The sequence below is a fragment of the Rhineura floridana genome, chromosome 1, assembly GCF_030035675.1.
Source record: "Rhineura floridana isolate rRhiFlo1 chromosome 1, rRhiFlo1.hap2, whole genome shotgun sequence".
Taxonomy (NCBI): Eukaryota; Metazoa; Chordata; class Lepidosauria; order Squamata; family Rhineuridae; genus Rhineura; species Rhineura floridana.
Window position 1 is genome coordinate 318,576,870 of NC_084480.1, and position 26,449 is coordinate 318,603,318.

General features: G+C 45.5%; 1 long non-coding RNA gene across 2 annotated transcripts; it reads left to right on the forward strand.

Moving 5' to 3' along the window:
* The first annotated feature begins 5,478 nt into the window (after window positions 1-5,478).
* Window positions 5,479-23,501, forward strand: LOC133375461 (uncharacterized). Of its 2 annotated transcripts, XR_009760237.1 has the most exons (4): window positions 5,479-5,553; window positions 9,749-9,856; window positions 16,187-16,312; window positions 19,695-23,501. It is a non-coding gene; the product is annotated as an uncharacterized LOC133375461 (long non-coding RNA). The 2 variants fall into 2 exon arrangements; XR_009760238.1 differs by lacking the exon at window positions 9,749-9,856 and having other exon boundaries at window positions 5,482-5,553.
* The last annotated feature ends 2,948 nt before the right edge of the window (window positions 23,502-26,449 follow it).

Here is a 26,449-nt window from a genome sequence, read left to right on the forward strand (position 1 = left end):
TAATGATCACACGGGCTGGGCAGGTTCATATGGGAAAAGACAGTGTTTCAAGTGTAGGGGTCCCTTACATTTTAAAAAGAGGTCCAACAAAGTCATGGTCAACAGGTTTCTCAAACAGAACTTCCATTTACAGAGGCAAAATATCTCTACATACTAGTTGCAGAGGGAGGATGTAACACAGGAGATGGCTAATTAGGGTTGCCAGGTTCATGGCCTGAGACTGATCCTGTATCTTTAGGAGAAGAGAAAGTCAGCCAAGTGCAGGTGTTCTTGCAACCCTGTAATGGGAAAAACCACAGGCCCAGCCTCCAAGAGGTCTTCTGTATCTTTGAAAGTTATGCAGGGGGGAGGGAGAATTCCACCTTGTGGTTTTTCTCATTACAGTGTTGCAAGAACACCTGCACTTGTCATCTCCTAAAGATACAGGATCAGTCTCAGGCCAAGAACCTGGCAACCCTATCTAATGGTTCCATGTTTCCACTTATGGACTCCCCAGAGACATCTGGGAGGTGTTGGTGCTAGCATATAAAGCCCTAAATGGCTTGGGACCCAAATATCTAGACACTATGTTTAGCAGGAGAGGCCCTGTTGGTGGTGACGCCACAGAGCGCTGCCCAGTTGGCGCTAAACCATGACATGGCCTTTTCAGTGGTGGCTCCCTGTTTGTGGAATGCCCTCCCCAGTGAGGTGCCTCTGTCTCTGTCAATACTGAATTTCAGGAGGAATTTGAAAACATTCCTGTTTACTCAGGCATTTGATGGTTCAAGGGGACTGTTCCTGATAACCTTGAGATCACTGGATGGAAGAAAGTTTTTAAATTGTAACCATGTTTTAGGGGAGTTACGCCATCCCCTTGATCATTTTGGTTGCACTTCCACAATATTCTTTTTGAGGTATGGTTACCAGAACTGCACACAGTATTCCAAGTGCTCACTGCTCACTCCAGATCATTAAACAACAAAAACAACGGTCCCAAAACAGATCCTTGGAAGACCCCATCTCTTCCATTATGAAAACAGTTCCTTTATTCCTGCTGTCCTGTTCCTGTACTTTCACTAGTTACAGATCCATAAAAGGACCTGTCCTCTTATCTCATGTCTGTCTTTGGTGAGGGCATTTGTCAGAAGCGTTTTCAAAGTCCACGTATAGAATATCTACTGCCTTACCAATCGATATGCTCACTGCCATTCTCAAAGAACTCTAAAACGTTGGTGAGATAATATTTACTTTTGAAAAAGCCATGTGGAGTCGTCTTCAACTAGAGATGGAAAGATCTGTCAGTTGTGGTTCTCTCAGTTTCTCTTGTTCCTAATCTTAAATTCGGTTCTCCACATTTCTGCAGCAACTTGTGGATTTTTTAAAACAAAATATCCTCATGAAAATTCTTCAGCATTTTGGTGAAGTGAATTTCTCCTAATAAATATATTTTTGCATACAGTTTTGACTAACATACACATGTTTTGCAAGCAATTTATCCCAATATAATGTATTTTTGTATGTTCTTTTCACCAATATATTCATTTTGTGCACACTTTCCCCTAACATACGCATTTTTGTAGACATTGCTGGTTGGAGAACTGCATCTCAAAATTCGGATAAGTGTGAATTTCGAAGGATATGTTTTGGTTCTCATATTGTTTCAGAAAGTGCAAATTTGATAGATTTGGCTTTAAATACGAACTGAATCGAAATTCTTCCCCATCCCTATCTTCAACAAGATATTATTCTATGTCTGGTAATTTCATTTTCTTTACCCAGAAAGCCAACCAGCCAGTAATATCCTGGGTCCCCAGGATTTCATTTTTTAAAAGGGATGTTACACCAGCCCCTTTCAAGTCTTCTGGTAGGAAAGGCCATGTAAGTGAACCAGCAATCCACATTTAAATCATGTAAGAACTCTCAGGTGAATGTCATCTGGACGCAATGATTTATTCATTTTTAATTTATCAATAAGACCTAGACGTTCATCTCTTGTCACAACTATTTGCCTCAGTTCTTCAGACATCCTTCCTGAAAAGGGCAGTTCATGGCACAGGGATTTGCCCTACATCTCCCAAAATGAAGAAGATGCGAATAATTCATTCAGCTTCTCTGCAATCTCCTTATCCTCTTTTCACCCACTTTTGGGCACTTCGAGATAGTCATTATTTTGCAGGTGGGGTTCCATTACATACCAGCAAAATCAGGTTGCGTAGTTAAAGTGGATTTGGTCTCTTGCACAACAATTTTGTTTCCCAAACCCTAGATTTTTGTGATAATGAAAGAGATGGTAAAATGCATCTAGTCCAGCATCCTGTTCCCACAGTGGCCAACCAGATACCTATAGAAAGCTTACAAGCAGGACATGAAAACAACAGCACTCTCCCCACTTGCAGTTCCCAGTAACTGGTATTTAGAAGCATACTGCCTCTGACAGAGTTTCATGTAGATGTTGAACAGCATGGGGGACAGAACTGACCCCTGTGGAACCCCATACTGGAGAATCCACGGGGCTGAGCAATGTTCCCCAAGCACCACCTTCTGGACCCGACCCGCCAAGTAGGAGCGGAACCACCACCATGCAGTCACTCCCACTCCCAACTCAGCCAGTCGTCCCAGAAGGATACCATGGTCGATGGTATCACAAGCTGCTGAGAGATCAAGGAGAATCAACAGAGTCACACTCCCCCTGTCTCCTGACAGAAGTCATCATACGGGGCTACCAAGGCTGTTTCCATGCCAAAACCAGGCCTGAAACCTGACTGAAACGGATCCAGATAAACAGTCTCATCCAAGAGTGTCTGGAGCTGGCCTGCAACCACTCATTCAAGGACCATGCCCAGGAATGGAACTTTGCCACCAGCCTATAGTTATTAAGATTTTCTGGGTCCAGGGAGGGTCTCTTCAGGAGTGGTCTCACTACTGCCTCTTTCAGGCAGCCAGGAACCACCCCCTCTCGCAGAGAAGCATTAATCACTTCCCTGGCCCAGCCGGCTGCTTCATCCCTGCTAACTTTTATTAGCCAAGAAGGGCAAGGATCCAGTACAGAAGTGGTTGCATGAACCTGTCCAAGCACCTTGTCAAGGTCCTCAGCTGTACCGACTGAAACTCATCCAAGAAATCGGGACAAGGCTGTGCTCTGGATACCTCACTTGATTCACCTGCTATAACACTGGAGTCTAAGTCCTGGCGGATGCTAAAGATTTTATCCTGGAAGTGCCTAGCAAATTAATTATAGTGGGCCTCAGATGGTTCTACCATGTCCCTGGGGCCAGAGTGTAATAGCCCCCGGACAATTCTGAAGAGCTCCGCTGGGCGGCAGATTGATGATTTGATAGTGGCAGCAAAATATTGTTTTTTTGCTGCCCTCACTGCCCCTAAATACAGCTTACCATCCGCACTTACCAGTGTATAATTGCATCCACCAGGAGTTCGTCTCCATCTGCTCTCAAGCAGTCTCCAATATAGTAGGGCCCCGCTTTTCGGCGGCCCACTTTTCAGTGTTCCGCTAATACGGCTGCTTTCAATTAGAGTAAGGCCCCACTCATACGGCTCTTATTCTGCTTTTACGGCGTTTTTCGGGCATCAAGAGCCATTTTATTGACGGAGTTCTGCTTTTCGGCAGGGGTCTGGAACGTAACCCACCATATGAATGGGGCCCTACTGTATTGTTTCATCGCTCTCAGCTCTGGGGTAAACCATGGAGCCATATGAGCTCTACACAGGAGCAATCATGTCAACCGACCGGGTCATTTCTGTATTCCACAGTTCAACCAGGGTTTCAACAGGAGTGCCAGCCCTATCAGCCGGAAAACTCCCCAGAGCCCTTTGGAAACCATCCAGATCTATTAGTCTCTGGGGGCGGACCAACTTAATAGGTCCCCCACCCTTGCAGAGGGAAAAAGCTGCAGTAAGTCTAAACTTCAACAAGCAGCGATCTGTCCATGACAAAGGGACTGATGTAAGACCCCCCACTTTCAGATCACCATCTCCATGTCCAGTTGCAAAAACCAAGTCTAGAGAATGCCCTGCTACATGTGTTGGGCCAATGGCATATTGGGATAGTCCCGTGGTTGTCATGGAGACAATGAAATCCTGAGCAGCCTCGGATAAGGCAGCCTCGGCATGGATGTTGACATCCCCCAGAACCAACAGTCTGGGGCATCTCAACAATACACCTGAGACCACCTCCGTCAGCTCAGCTACGGAGTCTGTTGGGCAGCGAGGTGGGTGGTACACCAACAGAATCCCCAATCTATCCTGCTGACCCAACACAAGGTGCAAACACTCCAGACCAGTAGTCACATGGACAGGGTGCTTGCAGAGGGAGATGGAGCTCCTATAGACCACAGCAACCCCCCCTCCCCGACCCTCAGGTCTACCCTGTTGCTGGACCATGTACCCTGGTGGGCTTAGCTGGAAGAGACTGACTCCTCCCTGCTCACCCACCCAGGTCTCGGTTATACATGCCAGATTGGCTGCCTCATCCATGATTAAATTGTGAATGAGAGAGATCTTATTATGCACCGATCTGGTGTTTAGGAGCAGCATCTGGAGGTCTGAGAGCTGGCTGATAGGGCAACCAACAAACCTGCGGGTGTGGGGAGGACTAGAACAAGGCACAGTCATTAACTTGCTGGGTCGCATTCCCCTTACCTGGCAAGTCCTCCTCACAATGCCATATCTCCCTCTACCTGTCACTACACTAATTGGGGTCCCCTCAATTCCCCCCACATGGCTCTGAGTCCTCTCTCCCAGGCATGTAACTCAAGACCCACAAGTCCCACAAAAAGCCAGGCAGTCTGCAAAGCAGAAGTCCAACAGGGAGAGGGCGGTGGTGGTAGCCAAGCAGCAGCAACAAACCTCAAATAAGCATGCAGGCCGGCAGCAGCAGCAGACAGCTCTCCTTCTTCCCTTGGCGATGGTGGTTCCCTTCTTCCTACAGGCACTGGGTCTGGTTCCTGCAGGCACTGGATTAACAAACAGAGAACATTTGTAGCATGAAAAATTACAGGATTTCAGCAGGAAGATGCACTGACTGGAAATCAAACGGTATGAAATTATTGCAGGTGCAAACAATATTGAAAGCGGGATTGCGTATAACTGCCCAAATCCCATAACGAGCACGAATCACCAAGAGCTCACAGTGAAAAGAATGTGTGGACATGACCCTCAAGGTCATGCTGCAGAATACAACCACAAAAGAATGCTGGAGTAGCCCCACGTGTTTTCACACACCTGTGCACTCACACAATTATTAACAAAACTGAATACCAAACATCACATCAGAAGGTGCCGAAAGAATACCTCTGAAGTGGAGGAAGCAAAAGATCTGCCTTCACTAGGATGTCCCATTTCCCACAGACTCCCACATCAAGACCTTCAAAACAAATCACACCCTGTTCAGTTGCATACGACACCCAAAGATTCCAGAGCTCCATTTATTCACATGGTACACTATATAACATGTCCAAAGGTTCACTTGCTCACTCGGAGTGAGCTGGAACATCAAGATGAAGAAGTCATCTTGTCTTGTTCCCTTGTTGGTCACAGTTGCCGTGTGCACACAGATAGGTAAGCCATCTTGTACTTCTTCCTAATCTAGGCAAAGGAGAAACCAAGGGCTGTAGCTCATCTGAGGGTAGAGCATCTGATTTGCATGCAGAAGGTACCAGGTCCCCTGCGTGAAAGCCTTGTGAGCCACGACCAGTTCGTATTGCAGACAATACAACTGGACCAGTGGTCTGACTCAGTATAAGCAGCTTCCTAGGTTCTTAAGAACTTAAAGATAGAAGGTCAGTTAAGAAAAGTCTGCAGTGGCACCCACTCTGTAGAATGATCTCCCCTCGGAGATATGGCAGGCACCTACTCTGTTACTGTTTCACCAGTTGTTAAAAACTCATGTTGCACTCAAAGTGCTGTTCCACTGGCACTGGACGCCACTGAGGTTTTACTGCATTAACAACACAGTCTCATCACTTTGCTGGAGAGGTTGCAATACTATTGGACCCTACATGCATATGTGGTGGGAATGTGATTTTGTGACGTGCTTATGGGAAATGGTTTTGGGGGAAATTTCAGACATAACAGGTCAGCTGATTGCCTCTAATCCAGCCCTGGAATTATTATCCTTTTTGGCCCAGAGGTTAGCCAAGTTGGGCCCTGGTCGAGGGCCCCATGGCCCAGAATGCCCCTGAAGGGCCCCTCCTTAGGGTGGAAGGATAGCTCTCCCGTTCCTTGATCCACAGCAGCATCAGGTTCTACAACCCAACCCTGCCATGGATCACCATAGGGGAGCTTCCAGGCTTCCGCCCCCAACAGAGACAGTGTGGGCTTCAAATAAGCCCACACGCATGCCCCACCTACCTCGCCCATCAGTGTGAATGCGGTGCATGGTTTGCATGCATACCTGCCATCACCTAAGACGGTGGCGGGGGCTTCCCTAAGGGGCTGACAACCCCGCCGCCATCTTGGTTGATCATTGACATGATGTGAGCGGTAGGTGGGTGGCATGGCGGGGCTTGTTAGCCCAACACCGCTTGTATCAGGAGGTGTTGGGCTATGACACCACGGGCCTGGTGCAGGCTAGTGCCCAAGGACCCAATCATGCCTGGCATCAAGCTTGATTTTTGGAACATATGAAGTCTCAGGTAATACAGAAATATTTAGTTATCCTCTTACTGGTAGCAGCCCACATGGAAATAAGCATGCATTGGAAATCAGCAAACTGTTTCTTGTTGAAGAGATGGCGAAACAGGGTTTGGGAGGTTGCTTTGTCAGAAGAATTGATATAGCCTAGTAGAGTTGTAAGAGTGTTGTCTCATAGAGATTGATTTGAAAATGTATGGTTCCCTTTCCTAACATAAACAAATACATCCTTATCGCTATTCAACCCTCCAGTCATTCATGTTTCTCTTTTGAGGGGCTCAGTATGGCAGACCAATGATACTGTCTAATAATAAAGCAAACCCTTTCTTTGTGGGTAAAACACATCTTTATTGCAACACAATAGTTTCATGTACTGTCCTCTACAGTTTGTTGTTTCTTGTTTGCACAACTTTTCAAAAATAAATAAAATACATATGCAAAAAAAATAAAATAAAACTACCCTTATCTGTTAGCTCAGCTATTCCCGGATCTTTATCCTTTGACCTTTGGTACTAACTTTTTACTATACCTCTCAATATTTTTCTTAATTTTAAACTGCTAGGGTTGTTTTGTTTGATTATATTGATTTCATTTTTGCTAACTGACTTGTAAGTATTTTGATGAAAGGTGGTAGGCAAATGACTTTAAACAAATAGAACAGAGGTCATCAGCCTTTAATAGCATGGCCACTTAGCCATATTTACATGGAAATAAGGCCCGTTTTGTTTCAATGGAATTCACTTCCAGGTAAACGTGCTAAGGACTACATTCATAAAGAAATCACTTCCACATTTATTTCAAACTAGATTGGGAAAGGTGGTTTTATTTAGTTTTACTGCCTGCAGACAATGTAGGCTAACAACGGGTTGCCTGGCTTGGACAACACTGACCTTTTAAATTATATTCCTGTATTATGGGGGTTAACAGCAGGACAACAAAAGTGAACTTTATGAGCCTTTATGGCTGCTAGAGAGCCAGTGTGGTGTAGTGGTTAAGGTGTTGGACTACGACCTGGGAGACCAGGCTTCAAATCCCAACATAACGTAAGAACATAAGAACAGCCTGCTGGATCAGGCCAGTGGCCCATCTAGTCCAGCATCCTGTTCTCACAGTGGCCAACCAGGTGCCCGGGGGAAGCCCGCAAGCAGGACCCGAGCGCAAGAACACTCTCCCCTCCTGAGGCTTCCGGCAACTGGTTTTCAGATGCATGCTGCCTCTGACTAGGGTGGCACAGCACAGCCATCATGGCTATTTATTTATTTATTTAATTTCATTTATAAACCGCCCATAGCCAATGGCTCCCTGGGCGGTGTACAACATACAATAATACAATAAATGAACAAAATCACAGATAAAATCACAGCTAGTAGCCATTGATAGCCCTGTCCTCCATGAACTTGTCTAATCTTCTTTTAAAGCCATCCAAGCTGGTGGCCATTACTGCATCTTGTGGGAGCAAATTCCATAGTTTAACTATGCGCTGAGTAAAGAAGTACTTCCTTTTGTCTGTCCTGAATCTTCCAACATTCAACTTCTTTCAATGTCCACGAGTTCTAGTATTATGAGAGAGGGAGAAGAACTTTTCTCTATCCACTTTCTTAATGCCATGCATAATTTTATACACTTCTATCATGTCTCCTCTGACCCGCCTTTTCTCTAAACTAAAAAGCCCCAAATGCTGCAACCTTTCCTCGTAAGGGAGTCACTCCATCCCCTTGATCATTCTGGTTGCCCTCTTCTGAACCTTTTCCAACTCTATCATATCCTTTTTGAGATGAGGCGACCAGAACTGTACACAGTATTCCAAATGCCGCAGCACCATAGATTTATACAACGGCATTATGATATTGGCTGTTTTATTCTCAATACCTTTCCTTATTATCGCTAGCATGGAATTTGCCTTTTTCACAGCTGCCGCACACTGGGTCGACATTTTCATCGTGCTGTCCACTACAACCCCGAGGTCTCTCTCCTGGTCGGTCACTGCCAGTTCAGACCCCATGAGCGTATATGTGAAATTAAGATTTTTTGCTCCAATATGCATAATTTTACACTTGTTTATATTGAATTGCATTTGCCATTTTTCCGCCCATTCACTCATCCAGTGAAGCTCACTGGGTGACCTTGGGCAAGTCACTGCCTCTCAGCCTCATGAAAACCCTATTCATAGGGTCACCATAAGTCGGAATTGACTTGAAGGCAGTACATTTACTTATTTTTTTTTACATTTTATGGCTGCTAAGAGACTTATACTTCAAGCCTGGAAGGATAAATACCCACCGTCTACAAAGCAATGGACTGAGGACCTCGCTGCCCTGGCTACATTGCAACATGTTTCACACAGTTTCGAGTGGATACCTATTTAGACCTCTGGAGAGCTTATATTGATTTATATGCTTAATTCAAGATGCAGGTACTGATAGCTACAGTATCCATAATGTACACTGATGGTGGTAGAAAAAGAGGAAGGCCAAACTAGGGATTGGTTCCATAAAGGAAGCCACAGAGCTGAACTTACAAGATCTGAACAGGGTGGTTCATGAGAGATGCTCTTGGAGGTCACTGATTCATACGGTCGCCATAAGTTGCAGTCGACTTGAAGACACATAACAGCATTTTTATTTTATGTTATTTCTTTGCTTTCTTTTTCTTTCCTTTCATTCTTAATTTTGCAAATAAAAAAAACCAAACAAAAAGAACGCCTGACCTAGAAGGATGAATGCTCTGTCCTGGTGTAAGGCAGCTTTATTTATTTATTTAAAATATTTCTATCCCGCCCTTCTACCCTATAATAGGGCACTCAGTGCGGCTTACAAAAATAAAATCAGAGAGCTTCGGCTATGGGGCGGTATACAAATGTAATAAATAAAAAAATAAAAATCAAATGTACATAATAAAATTGTAAACAGTAAAATCACAAAAACATTAAAAGAAATTAAAATACATAAAATACAATTAAAATACATAAAATACAATATATATATATATATCCGTATACACACACATATATACATATATATAGGGATTGGTACTAAAGGGACTACAAAGATAAAATCTAACGTAGAAGGCATATTAATAGCAAATTCCTTGTAAGTGGAAGGTGCTCTCCTTGACTTTGCAGCTCTATCGTTGATGTGCTACACATGTACAAATCAGAGGACAAACTGGAACTGCCTCAAGGTGACTGAATGCCAGGACAGTACTTGGACATGCCTGACAGTTGGAACTGGTAAGCAATCCAGCGAACTGATCTCTTTCCAGACCATCAGTTTCGGCACAAGGAATGTGCAAGTTCTAGAACTGTTTTAGGGCTTTATATGTAAGTCGCAGGACTTTAAAACTGGATTAGTGACTAGCAGGCAGCCAGTGCAGATGCCCTGGCACTGACATGACATGTGCCCGATAAATAGTTGCAGAGATGTGGAGAACTTAATTTAGGAATGGAAAAATGAGAAATGGAGAGAGCCAAACTTGACAGATCTTTCCATCCCTTACTCACAGAGTCTCTGTCTTAGCAGGATTCCGCTTCAGTCTATTGCCCCTCATCCACTCCACCACTGCATCCAGACGCTGATTTGTTGGGTGAAAAGGGATAGGATGTCTTTCCTTGGGGTTCTCCTTCTCTTCCATTTTATTATGTTGCTCTATGCTCCTCATGTTCCAAAGCAAGCCACACTCTAATTCAGCTTTCCAGGGTTTTTGTCCTCCCAAAATAATGTTTGCTTTTTCTAACATCTGCAAACCTTGGGTTTCTCCTGCAACTGCTGATACCTCCCTCTTGTGTATGGATGCTGCTGTGTTGGTTAGATAAGGATCCACACTTGGAAAATCAAGATAGCTATTAGTAAATACCAAGTATCTCCAACCAGGTGCCTTCCAGATGTTTTGGAGTAAAGCTTCCTTAAGCCCCAGCCAGCGTGGCCATGCGACCTTCTTGAACTGATGGGGCTTGTAGCAGAGATGGGGTGACGTGTTGGAATGTATGAGGTTCAACTCCAACTTGGTGGGTTGAGGCTGCATGGGGTTAATAAGGGTAGCTAGAGAGGTAGACCTCTTCCTGGTTGAGGCTATACCTATCCCTTTGATCCTGCTGTCTCTTCCCATCCTGCTAGACTGATATGCAAAGGATGTTTGACCCCAGTTCCTTCCCGCCTCTCTCTGTGTTCTCTTTCTCTTGAGAGGGGAGCAGACATCTTCTCTTTGTCTCTCCTCTCAGCCAGCATGAGGGCGAGTAGTGGGACCAGTGCTCGTTGCTCCAGCATAGCCAGTTAAGCTAGATATAGAACTCTTTCCTATCAAGCATGTACTTCCAGAATAAAGTAGTTGTTTCTTATTTTAAAGCTTAAAGTCTCTGTCTGACTAATTAGCAGGGAAGGTAGATTCAAACACACCCACAGCTCGCTCAATACTCTCCATTCCGCAGCGCTACGCAACTTTGCTATGCATCTCAATAGAGAGAAATTCCAACAACATGAAGCCCTCCCCAATGAAGGAGAGAACTGGCCGAGCCTCCAAAAGAATAAGTCAACCTTTGATTCATATCACCTCAAAGACAGAAAGAGCTGCAGCTTGGTCTCATTGCTCAGACAAGAATTTCTTGTATTGGCCTACCCCAATGCCAGCCTGAGTTTGACTGATCACTTTGGCCAGAATCCAGTTAATTATCTGCATGCCTGGGAGGGCTTTGGAACACAATTTTGCAAGCCGCCTCCACCTACTCACTCCATACCATACCGTGATCCACTTACAAAACTGATACTCAAGAGTTTCAAAGGCAGTTTGTGCTGTGGCAGGGTGGGAGTGGGGTAGAGGGGAGGATCACCCTTCTGTTTCAAAAAAAGAAATAACAAATTGCATAGCCAACCTTTTGGCAGGGCTAACGTGGCACTTTGGAGGCAGAAATCAATGAAACTAGGAATATCTTAGCCACACACAAAAAAATATTAAAAAGCTGGATTCCCTTGTGATCAGTGATGGTTGGTGCCCATTGGGACTGATAGGACAGAAATCAGGGTGCCCAACAGTAGATTAAGCCAGAGCCAATGATAGGCAGACTCGACTAGGGGTTCATCTACACGGTGGTTTACTTTGTGTTTGGTGCTACTCATTTCTGTTTTAAATCCACATGTGTCACATGACGTTACTGGCAAACAGAAGCTATCACACAGTTTCCCCCTGTAAATCAGTACTAACCCAATCTGCTAATAACATGAATAGAGAAGAAAAAATGTCTTCACTCCATATCTCTAATGCTTGCAAACGCTTTGCTCTGATGCTTTTAGGTGGCAATCATTCCCCTCTCCACGCCCACTCCCTCCTCCTCCCTTTGTTCATTTTATTTCCTGTAGGCTGACAAGCAACTTCCAGCTGCTCTCCCCCATTCTGCTGGCCTTTTTTATATTGCTGCAAACATTGCTTTGCTTTCTTTTCACCCTAACTTGTGAGCAAAAGCATAACACTGCTCAAACAAAGATTTGTATTTCAGCTGTATTGTACCAGTGAAAATACAAATAATTGCACTTCTGAGTTGTTGTTTTGAAATCATAGAATCATAGAATCATAGAGTTGGAAGGGGCCTTGTAGGCCATCGAGTCCAACCCCCTGCTTACAGCAGGAAATCCACAGCTAGAGTATCTCCCGCAGATAGCTGTCCAGCCTCTGCTTGAAGACATCCAGCGAAGGGGATCCCACCACCTCCCTAGGCAGTCGGTTCCATTGCTGAACTGCCCTTACTGTCAAGAAGTTCCTTCTAATGTCCAATCTGAATCTACGCTCCTGCAACTTAAAACCATTAGACCTAGTCCTACCCTCTGGGGCAGCAGAGAACAAATTTGTACCCTCCTCTATGTGACAGCCCTTCAGGTACTTAAAGAGTGTAATCATGTCGCCCCTCAGCCTTCTCTTCACCAGACTGAACATGCCAAGTTCCTTCAACCTTTCCTCATAAGACTTGTTCTCCATACCGGCTATCATCCTTGTCGCCCTCTTCTGAACCCGCTCTAACTTGTCTATATCTTTCTTAAAATGAGGCGCCCAGAACTGAACGCAGTATTCCAGATGAGGCCTGACTAATACAGAATATAGTGGGACTATTACTTCCCTTGACCTGGAAACTATAGCTCTGTTTATGCAGCCCAAAACCGCGTTTGCCTTTTTTGCCGCAGCATCACACTGCTGGGTCATGTTCAACTTGCGATCCACTACACTGCCAAGGTCCTTCTCACATGCACTACTGCTAAGCTGGGTATTTCCCATCCTGTACCCGTGCATTTTGTTTTTGTGGCCTAAATGCAGAATCCTGCATTTGTCTTTATTGAATGTCATTTTATTAATTTCAGCCCAATTTTCTAGTCTATCCAGGTCCCTTTGGATTTTATTCCTGTCTTCCATTGTGTTAGCTATCCCTCCCAGTTTCGTATCATCTGCAAACTTCATAAGGCTTCCCTCCACCCCATCATCTAAGTCATTGATAAAAATGTTGAAGAGTATTGGCCCCAGGACAGAACCCTGTGGCACTCCACTCGAAACCTCCTTCCAGTCCGAAGCTTACTGGTAGAACATAAGAACATAAGAACATAAGAAGAGCCTGCTGGATCAGGCCAGTGGCCCATCTAGTCCAGCATCCTGTTCTCACAGAACAAACTGAGCATGCTCGGTTGCCAAGTAACCAGAGGGAGTGGAAATGTTAAATTAGAGGGCGTGGTCATTAGGAAACTGCTTGATTGCTCCTTCCTCTCAGTGTGAATAGAAAACACTGTGTTTGCAGCTGGCATTGAGCCCTTACTGTGGACGGTGCAAATAGAGAACGGAGGTAAAAACAGTGTCTTTAGTACAAAGTAATGCTCCCGTGTGGACAAGCCCTAATTCTAATTTTGCCCCCATCCTCCTCTCTGCTGAGGTCTACAAAGGCATACTGAGAGGCAGTGCCATCCCCTGGACTGCTTGTAAGTTAGAAGGCAGGCAGGTGAGGGCTGGCTGAAGACAGACAGGTTGGCAGAACAGAGTCCCATTTGCCCCAATGGGCCAGCTTCCACTGTTTGGAATTTGGGATCAAGAAAAGCAGGGGAGGGGGCTATGATCCTGTTTCAGTTACAATAATATGATAATGTTTGCAAGAAGCAGAATGTAGATTACATTTTTTAAAAACTTTACTGAAGTTTATATTAGTTGATGAAATATGAAAAGTGGACCCAGTAAGCAGAAAGGCTGAAGGTATGCTATACATTGCAAGTGAATTATCTGTTTGATCAACATCTTGACATGCTGCTTCTGATGTCAAGTAGAGATGATTTTTGAAAGGGTTACATGATCCTTATGTTTATTTTTGCAGCTGCGGGTGAATGACACTGGGGGGGGGGGGGTCAAATGAACATGCTGCCCCTGGGGCCCTCCAGAGTCTTATATAAGTCCCAAGAGGTACACACTTCTCTGCCTTGTTCCCCAAGAGAAAACAAAAGCTTTCCTTCCCTGGAGTTTGTATCTTCTTGCATGACCAGACCCAGATTCAGCTGGGGCAGAGGAATCCAAACTACAGAAGGCCAGCGTAATTGACAACATAGGTAAATGATGTCTGTGTAATTTACTCCATCCTATTTCAAACTACATTCACTAGCCAGGCTGCTGCCAGATGAGCTGGCCTGAACCTTGCAGAGAGGAAACAAGCCTTTAAAAGAGATTTTAACGTACAATGCCAGCGTAAGTTCTGCTAGGTTGCTAGGTCATGTGATTGAGCTAAACGGAGTTTGGAATAGGGGTAAGTCTCCCTGCCCCATCCTGCCCCCGTCATGTCCCCATCACTCTCCGAAAATGCCCCTTGTGAGTACCAGCTGAGCCAGAATGCAGGACTTAGGCCAGAGTGTCTCTGAGTGAGCCAGCCCAGAATGAGGGACTTCAGGTGGCTGATTCCTGGCTCAGCTAGAGACCTGCCTATTCCAAACACCCACTTATCCTGGCAGATCTTGAGTTTGGATTGCTCTTTAACTCTTCTTTTTACCAACTCCATCACTGAGCTATTTTGTTCTCTGCAAAATCCAGAGGTGCAGGAGACATCAGATGAGGTTCCATGGCTTCGACCTTATGACTGATCTATTTTGGAGACATCATTGCCATCTGTTGCCGGTTTGTTTAAGTTGCAAAGAGAGAAAAATGCACAATTTTTATGGCACTGGAAGCGGTGTCGAGAAATGAGGCCAAGACCCTTCTCTGCCTGAGCTGAGACCCTAGAGTGATGCTGCCAATCAGAGGGGGCTAGACTGGGCTGATCAATGACAACTTAAGAACATAAGAAGAACCCTCATGTTTTTAGCAATGTGCTCCTGAATCCTTTTTTAGCATCCCTTATTCTCTAATTGCGTTTATCTTGCCAAATTTTGTGTTCGTTTTTGTTCTCATTTGGACAAAGAAGGCTTCTTGGCTCTAATAGCTTCTTTGACTTTGCTCATTAACCACCCATAAGGACCATCTAGTCCAGCATCCTGTTCTCACAGTGGCCAGCCAGATGCTCCGATGAGAAGCCTGCAAGCAGGACCGGAGAGCAACAGCTCTCTCCCCGTGTGTGATTCCCAGCAACCAGTATTCAGAAGCCCCCTCGCTGGATCGTCACCTTTTAGTGGTGAGTGGGCTTGCGTGTTCCAATGAACCCTGTGAGTGATGCCGTCAGGAGTCATGTACTCCTACCAGGGTCACCCACGGTGGTAAGGTCAAGGGAGAGGAACCAGACAAAGAACAATCCAAGAAAGTCCTCAACGGCAGAACAGGCGGAGGATAACAATGTGTACGTTACAACAGCTGTGAAGGCGGATGAAGGCTGCAGCAGATAAAGGACTTCCAATAGCCGTGGTATCCATGCCATTGGATCCAAACCTTCTTCTGTCAAGACTGTGTGTTGATAGTGGTGCGCCAATCTCCCCACATAAAGCAAATTCACGCACAGGAGTCTTCCAAGCAAATTATCTTGGAAAACAGTCTTACTCGGCCACGAGTGATCGCCAATGACATTCAGAAGCACACTGCTTCCAACAGTGGAGGTAAAACACAGCTATCGTGGCTAGTAGCCACTGATAGCCTCATCCTCCATGAATTTGTCTAATCCTCTTTTAAAGCCATCCAAGTTGGTAACCATCGCTGCCTCTTGTGGAAGTGAATTCCATAGTTTAACACTGCACTGTGTGAAAAAGTACTTCCTTTTGTCTGTCCTGATTTCTCCAACTTTCTGCTTCATTTGATGGCCCTGTTGGTTTCTAGTATTAGGGGAGAGGCAGCAAAATGTATCTCTGCCCACTTTCTCTACCACAACATAATTTTATGCATCTCTATCATATCCCCCCCTCATTGCCTTTTTTTCTGAACAAAAAAAGCCCTGCATGTTGTGGTACACATAGTGATGTTGCGCCAGTCCTATAATCATTTTGGTTACCCTTTCCTGATCCTTTCCCAGGTCTACAATATCTTTGTTAAGGTGCAGCAACCAGAACCATACACCCACACACATACTTGTGTTCTCCTGAAATTTCCCACCCAAAAGGTTGTGTTTTTTATCTCTCCCCCTCTCTCTCCTTAGTTGCAGCTCATTCAATGATTTGTTTCACATGTGAAAACCAGAAATCTAATTGAAACTGCCTGGGAATGACGGTTTGCTCAGACCATGAACGAAGATGCCTAACGGTTGGCATAGTTTCAGGAACTGGTGAGTCATCCAATCAAATCTGGCCAACTTAAACAGATCTCAGGACTGGTCTATCCTCTTGAGCAACAAAACCAACCAAATTCCATAGCAGCAATTTCCACAAATAGGGGAAATAGGGAGGGGGAGACGGAAAAATGGTTCTTTATTGAAGTTCCTTTGGATTGCCAACTGACCAGAAATTGCATCTGGCCTAGCTTACACCCATGGCTTCAAAAGCAGCTTCCTGCACACCCACCCCTCAAAGGGCAATGTGCAGCTACAGCTAGAATCATAGAATCATAGAATAGTAGAGTTGGAAGGGGCCTACAAGGCCATCGAGTCCAACCCCCTGCTCAATGCAGGAATCCAAATCAAAGCATTCCCGACAGATGGCTGTCCAGCTGCCTCTTGAATGCCTCTAGTGTCGGAGAGCCCACTAGCTCTCGAGGTAATTGGTTCCATTGTCATATAACTCTAACAGTTAGGATCCTTTTCCTGATGTCCAGTCGAAATCTGGCTTCCTGCAACTTGAGCCCATTATTCTGTGTCCTGCACTCTGGGACAATTGAGAAGAGATCCCAGCCCTCCTCTGTGTGACAACCTTTCATGTACTTGAAGAGTGCTATCATATCTCCCCTCAGTCTTCTCTTCTCCAAGCTAAACATGCCCAGTTCTTTTAGTCTCTCCTCATAGGGCTTTGTTTCCAGTCCCCTGATCATCTTTGACTGACTGACATGCTTTCCTCTGACAGTGGAGATAGAATCATAGAATCATAGAATAGTAGAGTTGGAAGGGGCCTATAAGGCCATCGAGTCCAACCCCCTGCTCATTGCAGGAATCCAAATCAAAGCATTCCCGACAGATGGCTGTCCAGCTGCCTCTTGAATGCCTCCAGTGTCGGAGAGCCCACTACCTCCCTAGGTCATTGGTTCCATTGCCATATGGCTCTAACAGTTAGGAAGTGTTTCCTGATGTCCAGTCGAAATCTGGCTTCCTGCAACTTGAGCCCATTATTCCGTGTCCTGCACTCTGGGACGATCGAGAAGAGATCCCGGCCCTCCTCTGTGTGACAACCTTTCATGTCCTTGAAGAGTGCTATCATATCTCCCCTCAGTCTTCTCTTCTCCAAGCTAAACATGCCCAGTTCTTCCAGTCTCTCCTCATAGGGCTTTGTTTCCAGTCCCCTGATCATCCTTGTTGCCCTCCTCTGAACCTGTTCCAGTTTGTCTGCATCCTTCTTGAAGTGCGGAGACCAGAACTGGACGCAGTATTCAAGATGAGGCCTAACCATTGCCGAATAGAGGGGAACTAGGCTATATTCACAGCATACATTTACTCCACTATTATTCCAGTTTAGATAGTACTGGCTTCCCCCAAAGCATCCTGGGAAGTGTCATTTGTGAAGGGCGCTGAGAGTTGTTAGGAGACCCCTATTCCCCTCAGAGAGCTACAATTCCCAGAGTTTTCTGGGAAGAGGGACTGACTGTTAAACCACTTGGAGAACTGTAGCTCTGTGAGAAGAATCGGAGTCACCTAACAACTCTCAGCACCTTCACAAACTACGCTTGCCAGGATTCTTTGGTGGAAGCCATGACTGTTTAAAGTGGAATAATAGTGGAATAAATATATGCTGTGAAAGTGGACAAGAGGAGCTGCTTTTGTGACCTGAAAATAAATCCCTTGCTATTGTCTGCAGATTAAATACACAGAAGCGGAGGCCTGCTGAAAAGTTGGCAATGGTACAGCATGGTGATCTCTTCACAGAAGACTTACACAAGTAAACCACCAGCACAGGCTGTTTAGGGCACAAACACAACCAAACCACAGGAAGGGAGGACTCCCTAGAAGCACCTGTTTGAGTCAGGCTGACCACATTGGAAGCAGGATGCTGGGGTAGATGAAGCACCAGGGCATTCATATAATAGCTGGTGGGAAAAGACACCTGCTGGGACTTCCAGAGCACCCACTGCTGCCACTTCTGCCCCAAGTGAAGTTTGGGTCGCTTCAGGGGCCGAAGAAGGCCAAAGAAGCTTCCCATTTTCTGCTCTGCTTGCACCCTTAAATTGGATTGTAAAGCAGAGCCAGTGTGGCATAGTGGTTAGAGTGTTGGACTACGGCCTGGGAGACCAGGGTTCAAATTCCCACACAGCCGTGAAGCTCACTGGATGACATTGGGCCAGTCAGTGCCTCTCAGCCTCAGAGGGAGGCAATGGTAAACCCCCTCTGAATACCGCTTACCATGAAAACCCTATTCATAGAGTCACCATAAGTCGGGATCGACTTGAGGGCAGTCCATTTCCATTTTAACGCACAATTGCATGGGAGTAAATCCCATTGAACTCAATAAGTATGCAAATGACAAATGATCAAATCTGCCCTCCCCTCCTCTTCCCTCCCATCACCTCCCTTTTGCCACTTCCAATCCTCTCCTTCCCCCTCCCACTCCTTCTGTTCCTCTCTCTCCTTTCTTCCTTTTCCTCCCTCCCCCTCCTCCTCCCCCATGGTCAGTTTTACCTATCCTAGGACTACGCCCTGGGAGACCAGGGTTTGAATCCCCACACAGCCATGAAGCTCACTGGGTGACCTTGGGCCAGTCGCTGCCTCTCAGCCTCAGAGGAAGGCAATGGTAAACCCCCTCTGAATACCGTTTAACATGAAAACCCTATTCATAGGGTCACCATTGTTTGGTATTTTAAAAATGAAATAGGAACAGGTTCATGGTCCTGTTTCTTAGCAGAGATATAAACGCCTCTAGCGAGTCCATTAGTCTTTGGTAATGATATTCTCAGGAGAGAGCATCTTCCATGCTGCCTCTCCCAGAAGTAAAAAGTAGTAGCAATGGAGGAAGCCAGGTAACTAACCTCACCCATTAGGAAGCTACATCATGGTAAACAGGTACATGGGATATCCCTCAAAACATCCCTTAAAGGGAACATCTCCCTTTATACAAGGGAACCTGAACGTTTGCTTATTCTAACAGCCATAAGTCGGAATCAGCTTGAAGGCAGTCCAGTCCAAACTCGTAAAGAGCTTTCAACCTCTTTACTGAAATCTCACAACTGTGTATGCACCCCTCACTGCCTCATTCATGCTGCCTTTAGGACATATCTTTATTACCATGACAATCATTTATCTAGGATTATCAATGCACTTTACATTGAATAACATCTGCAATCAACAGCCCTAATAAACAAAATAAAAAAAAAACCTAGGTCCCTGCTATGAGAAGCTTACAATCTTAAGTTTTGGCAATTGGGGAGACACCAGAGGAGTGTTAGGAAAGAGTGAGAGAGGCAGAGCTGACAGGAGATGAATGTAAGCAAATACAGTTATCTGTGCTTAGCCTTCATTTTGGTGTTGGGCTTAATTTGTGCTTTCTCTTTACTCCCCTTCCCTCATCAAGGTGATGATTCTGAGGTGCTCATCACCAAGAAGTGTGCCGAGAGATGCCCATCCGAAATGGATTATCCAAACTTAGCTCTCAATTCTCTCTTTTGCTGTGAACACACCTGGTGCAATTTATGGCCTCCCAAATAACATAAAAGGGGCTAGTCAGCAAAGAAGAACCAGCCTGGGATGTTCTTGAAGGAAGCTGTTTTCCCTTAGCTCAATTATTGTGGACTACAGAGAGAAGTCCACAGTAACTTGCTTGTGGGCTTCCTATTGAGGCAACTGGTTGGCCACTGTAAGAACAGGATGCTGGACTAGATGGGCTGCTGGCCTCATCCAGTAGGACTCTTCTTAGGTTCTTATGTTCTAGGTGTAGAGGCTCCCTGTTGTAACGCTGAAGATGTGGGCTTCCAATTGTCACCTCATGGCTAGGTTTGTACCCAGCAAAACCTTCCAAGGCAGCCCAGTAAAACCCATGGGGCCTTCCAGACATGCTTTGTAGTGCGCATTCATGATTATTCGTACTCATGAAGGTATCAAAGTGATTGCACACAATCCAATTTTCAATATTGCTCATGCTTGCAGCAATTTTGGGGTGAACCTGCTGCTTTGTTTCCATTCAGTCCATGCCCCACAACTTCCTACTGAAATATATAACTTTTCACAAATGTTTATTTTTTGTTCCACTTTTGTTGTGCAATAGCGCAAGTGTGTCCCTTCAGATGACAATCATGTGGTAACATTAGGAAAGCACTACAGAACAACTAATGAAGTGGAATAATGTGTGGATGGTCCAGTATAAAATGGACGGCCTTCAAGTCGATCCCGACTTATGGCTATGAACAGGGTTTCATGGTAAGCGGTTTACCATTACCTCCCTCTGAGGCTAGTCCTCCCGAGCTGGCTAGGGCCTGCTCAGCTTGCCATAGCTACACAAGCCTTCCTTGTCCGCAACTGCCAGCTGGGGTCACCTGGGCTCCTTGGGACTATGCTGCTTGCCCACGGCTGCACAGGTGGCAGGGCACGTAACCCCTGAGCCACTCACTGTGGGATGATCTTTAGCTGGCCTTTGACACCCAGGAGACATGAGCGGGGATTTGAACTCACAGACTCTGAACTCCCAGCCAGGGTCTCCTCCCCACTGTGCTATACCAGCTCTGGTCCAGTATAAATCCACCATTCACGCACAACCATTGCGTCAATGACATGTTGCAGAATGCAGCTGCAAAGAGATCTTCCAGCCTGAAGGAAGGCTCTTCCCTGTTTGTAGGAATCATAAATATATTTTCAAGTTTATTTCATGAGTCTTGCAAATAATGATGATGGGGGATGGAGGATTCAGACCAAAAGGATTCCTTTGGAAGAACTATTGGACATTCAAAATTAACCTGACTTAAAAACTGGATCTAGGGATGGAAAGTCGTTGGGGCTTTCAGATATCCTCAGGGGTGTCACCAGCCGGGTGTGACAGGTGCGGTCCGCACCCGGATGACATCATGGAGGGGGTGACACCAGAGCTGCCTGGCCCCGCCCCTAGGCTGTGGACGGCACCAGGTCTAGGAAGAAGTGGGACAGGCAGACACCGCTGAGGGCCGGAGGAGAGCTGAGCTGCCTGCCCGGCCTGTGCGGCACGGCACGTGCACTTAGACGTCATCGGAGGCACCGTGTGAGGGAAGGGCGCCAGCGGCCTGGATGATCTCCCGTGGGGCAGGGCCTCAGGGTCCAGACTCCAGGATTTAATCACTGGGAGAGATTGCCAGTTTGGAGCGCGTGCGCGCTCAGCGCATGCGAGAGAGACCAGCCACCCCTGTCGATGCCCCTGGGAGGGCACGCACCAGAGGTCCACACCCCCCTGCACTCCCGCTAGTGATGCTGCTGGATATCCTTGCTTTCCCAAACAACTTCCTGGGTCGTGGGGGGTATTGTTTCTCCTTAAGAACATAAGAAGAGTCCAGAAGCCCACAAGCAGGACCTAAGCACCAAGAGCACTCTCCCCACCTGCAGTTTCCAGCAACGGGTATTCAGAAGCAGGCTGCCTTCGGCTATGGATCTTCCAACAAGCAGCTTCATTGGATGTCCACGAGTTCTAGTGTTACGGGAGAGCAAGAGAAACTTTTCTCTGTCCACTTTTCCCATGCCATGCAAGGTCCTGCTTGTGGGCTTCACACTGACATCTGGCAGCCCACAGTGAGAACAGGATGCTGGACTAGATGGGCCATTGGCCTGATCCAGCAGGCTCTTGTTACGTTCTTATGCAAGAGCACCATCCCCCTCCTGTGGTTTGCAGCTACTGGTATTTAGAAGCATACTGTCCCGACCATGGATGCAGAACACAGCCATCATGGCTAGCAGCCATTGATAGCTTTATCCTCCATGAGAAAAAAGCACTGGGACTTTTGACTAGTTTCTCCAGTTGTCATTGGGAATCTATATTCCATTGAGAGTTGCATAGTGTCGATGACAGGCATTCACATTCCAGGGCCTATTGTGAAGTGGATTTCTGCTACGCATTAATCTGGGATTGCCACCCACCTGCCCTTCTATCTAGCTTGCACAAGAGTTTGTCATGGAGGACCACCCCTACCATTAGGCACAGTGTTGTACCCTCAGGCGGCAGATGCTGGAGGGTGGCAAAGAGTGGTGAGGTGTTGGAGGACCAAGCTGTGAGTGCCACACAGCTCACTGAGTGCCCCGTAAGCCAGTCTGCTGCCTTCAGGGGCGACAGAGGCTTGGCAGAGTTGAAGGGTCTTTTTTTTATTTAAAGGTCTACCAATCAGTGCCTAATGCAAAACAGTGCCATGTGATGGGGGGTGGGCACTTAGAATAACAAAAACAGAGCTTGGAAAAGTAACTTTTTCGAACTACAACTCCCATCAGCCCAATCCGGTGGCCATGCTGGCTGGGGCTGATGGAAGTTGTAGTTCAAAAAAAGTAACTTTTCCAAGCTCTGGAAAAATACCAGGGTGCCTCTGTCAAGGATTTTTTTTCCAATACCAAAAATGAGCTCACAAGCAAGTCACACAAAAATCCACTCCTCCCCGAAATTTCTTCATCTCAGCAGCCTAATTTAGAAGGAGGGAGGAGCTTTCTTTTTGTTCTGCTGTTTCTTAAATTCTCAAACAGAGAACACCTTCAAAACAGAGGATTGTTTTGCCTCGGGGGTGGCATCTCCCTATATCCCAAGCTAATCTGGAATTGATTTGAGGAGTTAGAGCCATCCATGCCCTATTTTCTGACTGCTTGGTGAATACTTGCAATTGTTGGTATAAACTAGGGACAAACAGCCTTTGGCCACTCAGAATTTATTTATTTATTTATTTATTTCATTAAACTTATAGACCGCCCCATAGCCGAAGCTCTCTGGGCGGTTCACAAGCCAAGAAACATCAAAAGTACAATAAATCTATACAATATAAACACATTAAAAATTTAAAATGTTAAAAAAATTAAAACAATATCCACACATACAAGCAAGTTAAGAGCATGTTAAAAAGCATGTTAAAAGTTGCTGAATGACAGCTCCCATCATTCTTGCCCATCGGCTACGCTGGCTAGGACTGGTGGGAGTTGAAGGTCAACAATATCTGGCCAGCCACAGGTTCCCCACCCCTGGTATAAGGACTAAAAAGGCCCAGCCTCATCCAAGAACAAACAAGCTGATTTGCTACATTTTATCTGCCATTTGTTTATGCTGCCCTTTTAGCATTCAACCTCTCTGTTTTAAACTTGTTTTGTTCTAATGTATTTTCTGATTAACCAAACTGACGGCCAGAAGACTGGCTGCAAATCTGTAAAGTAAATAAAAGTGTTCCTGCTGGAATGGCTGTTTTCTGTTCCCAAGGTCGGCTCTTTTGGAGGTTCTGTGGGCAAGGTCCCCTTGGTAGTCCCCTCGCCCTCAGTGAGACAACCTCCTAATTGCAGCAGTTCCAGGGGGCTCTTGTCAGTGGCCCCTTGCTGGAGTATGGGTCCTTGGCAGATTCCCAGTCACTCCGACCCTCGACACCAACTCTGTCTGTCCAGATTGCCTGCAGCCTGCTAGCCCCTTCTTGGCCCTAATATGCCGCCAACTAATGTCAAGAACAAAGCCCTCACTCGTATTTTCCCTGTTCAGCTTTGAGATTCCCACCCCCCAGCTTGGGAAATCCAGCTTTATTTGTTTCCACAGCGGAATAGTTGCACAATTTCTCAATATGTAGCTGACCTATCACACTGCTTTTCCGGCCAATTAAATAGCTCTAACCATTTCCTAAATTGCTGTAGCCATTTTCCTCTCTATGCCTCGTCTCACCTCTCTAGGAACCAGTTCTATCACTTTAACCCTTCCCTTTCCAAATAGCATTGCCTTTATACCCGATTTTCTTTCCTTCCCCCCTCCCCAGTTGCAAGCAGGAAGGAAATCATTATCAGAGGTGTAGCGAGAAGAGAGGGCGCATTTAATCCTTTCCTCACACCCAATGAATCCACTGGAAATTGACCCCCTCCAGCATCCAGGGCTATGGAAAGAAGGACTGCACACCTGTTTACAGACTGTTTGAAGCCTGAGAGGCAAGTTCCCAAGCTTTTCCATTTACGGCTTAAAGCAGAACAGCAGTGACAGGCTGCTGCCAAATTATCCGTGTCTGGAGTTTGGAGAATTTAACCCTCACAGTCACAAACACGCAAGGCACTCATTTTCCCCACTTTAATATGAGACATGCAAAAGCATACCAAGAATCCATATTGTACCTTACACTGTTGTACGTTGCTTGGAGACAGACCTTCTGCTAACAAGCAACTAACTAGTAGCAGGTTTTTACTTGTGGGTAGGAATGGGAGAGAAACTCAATTCCGTTTGCATTGAAAGCTGAATCTATCAAATTCACACTTTCCAAAACAGTATGAGAACCAAACCACAGCCAGCCTTTGAAATATGCACATATCTGAATTTTGCAATGCAGTTCTCCAGCCAAATAATGATTTACAAAAATGCATATACTAGGGGGAAGTGTGGATAAAAATAAATATATTCTTCAAAACACACAGAAAGGCATTTATTAAGAGGAATTGCTAGCAAAAATGTGTACATAAGTCAAAACTGCATACAAAAATGTGTTTGTCAGGAGAAATGCACATTAAAATGCTGAAGAATTTTCATGAGAATTTTAAAAAATTCACAACTTGCTGCAGGGGTGTGAAGAACTGAATTCAAAATTGGAAAAATTGGAAACAGAGAGCCAAAACTGACATATCTTTTTATCCCTACTTGTGCAGCAAATGACAACTTGGGATTTCAACCATGAAAATGGTACAAAGGATAAAGAGTGAACACCCCACTCCCCTCCCCCAGCACCATAGTCCCAATCTGAGTACCACATTTTGCTGCTCTTATTTATGTGAGTAAATTGAAATCAGTTTTTATCTTTTATAGATTTGCAGTGTTGAAATTTTAGATACAGTTGTAAGCCACTTTTTGGAGACGAGCTGCTGTCAGTCAGTGTTGGCCGTACTGAGCCAGATGGACCAACGGCCTGACTTTGTATAAGAAGGCAACTTCCTATGCTGCTTTTCTGTCTGAGAGCTGGTCCCAGGGCACCAACCACACGTGATGCTCAGTTGTTGTGTAATTCATATCCCCAACCCTTTGGTTTTAAGTTATTTCCAATGCAAAGTAGCTTCAAAGATGCTGTGATCACGAACTGGAAGGCCAACAGAAGAGCATTTTTGACTAGACAAATGCCCAGAAAGGAATGGGTTAAACAGCCCCTTCCTCCTCCTCCTCCTCCTCCTTCCACCTTCCCTCTCAGGGACATACAAGATGGGAGCCATGCTGATATGATATACGTATGTGCGTGTGTAGTAATTTTTTTAGTGTCTTACTCAGCTTCTTCCCAGAAAGATAGCACATAAATGCTGTCAATAAATATATGAATGAATGAAGGCTGGGACCTTCATTCTGGAAACCAGTATCACCATCTTTGCATCTGGGAGGGCTCCTGGTGATTCTGGAGACTTTGACAGGCACCACACCTGTTGAGTTTCAGCCTGTCAGTGCAAGTTTTTAAAGCATATGAACCCTATTTGTGAGATATTAAGAAATATATGTTCTTAGGAGGCAGAGCCCTATTCAAGTCTAGCAGGAAGTGTCGTCAACAAGAGCAGATGTTTGGTAAGGAGGGTTCCTATTTAGCCAAGTCTGGTATCTTTTATCCCTTTTCCTTATTCCGAGATGCTCAGGATGATTGCATGTGGTCTCCTTTCCCCTTTTGCCCTTTACAACAACCATGTGAGGTAGGTTAGGTTGTAAGAGAGAGTGAAAGCGATTGGCCCAAGGTCAGGCCATGAGACTTATGGCTGAGGAGGGATTTCATCATGGCTCTAATCTCAACAGTCTAAGGGCACTTCTAGACTGTCACTGTTTTCAAGTGGGTTCAATCACATACCAGCAAATTCAGGCTGCACAATTAGAGTTGATTTGGAGGTCTTGTGCAGCAAACCTGCTTCTTCCCTCCCCCAACAATGCTTTTTATGGTTAGGAAAGTGATAGAAAAATGCACGGGGAAGTCTGGCATAACACTTGCTTGATGCAATGCTGTCAAACCTCTCCACCAACAAAAATCAGGGTGAATGCTCAATAAGGGGCCGACAGCGTCTGATGTCCCCATCTGTTCTGATCAGCAGAACAAATTTGTGTAAATTTGTGCTCAAGTAGCATCAGGATAAGCTACTCCTCAGTTGATGGCATCATAGGTTACTAAACTGGAATATCAATGAAGACTGACAGTGCAGAAA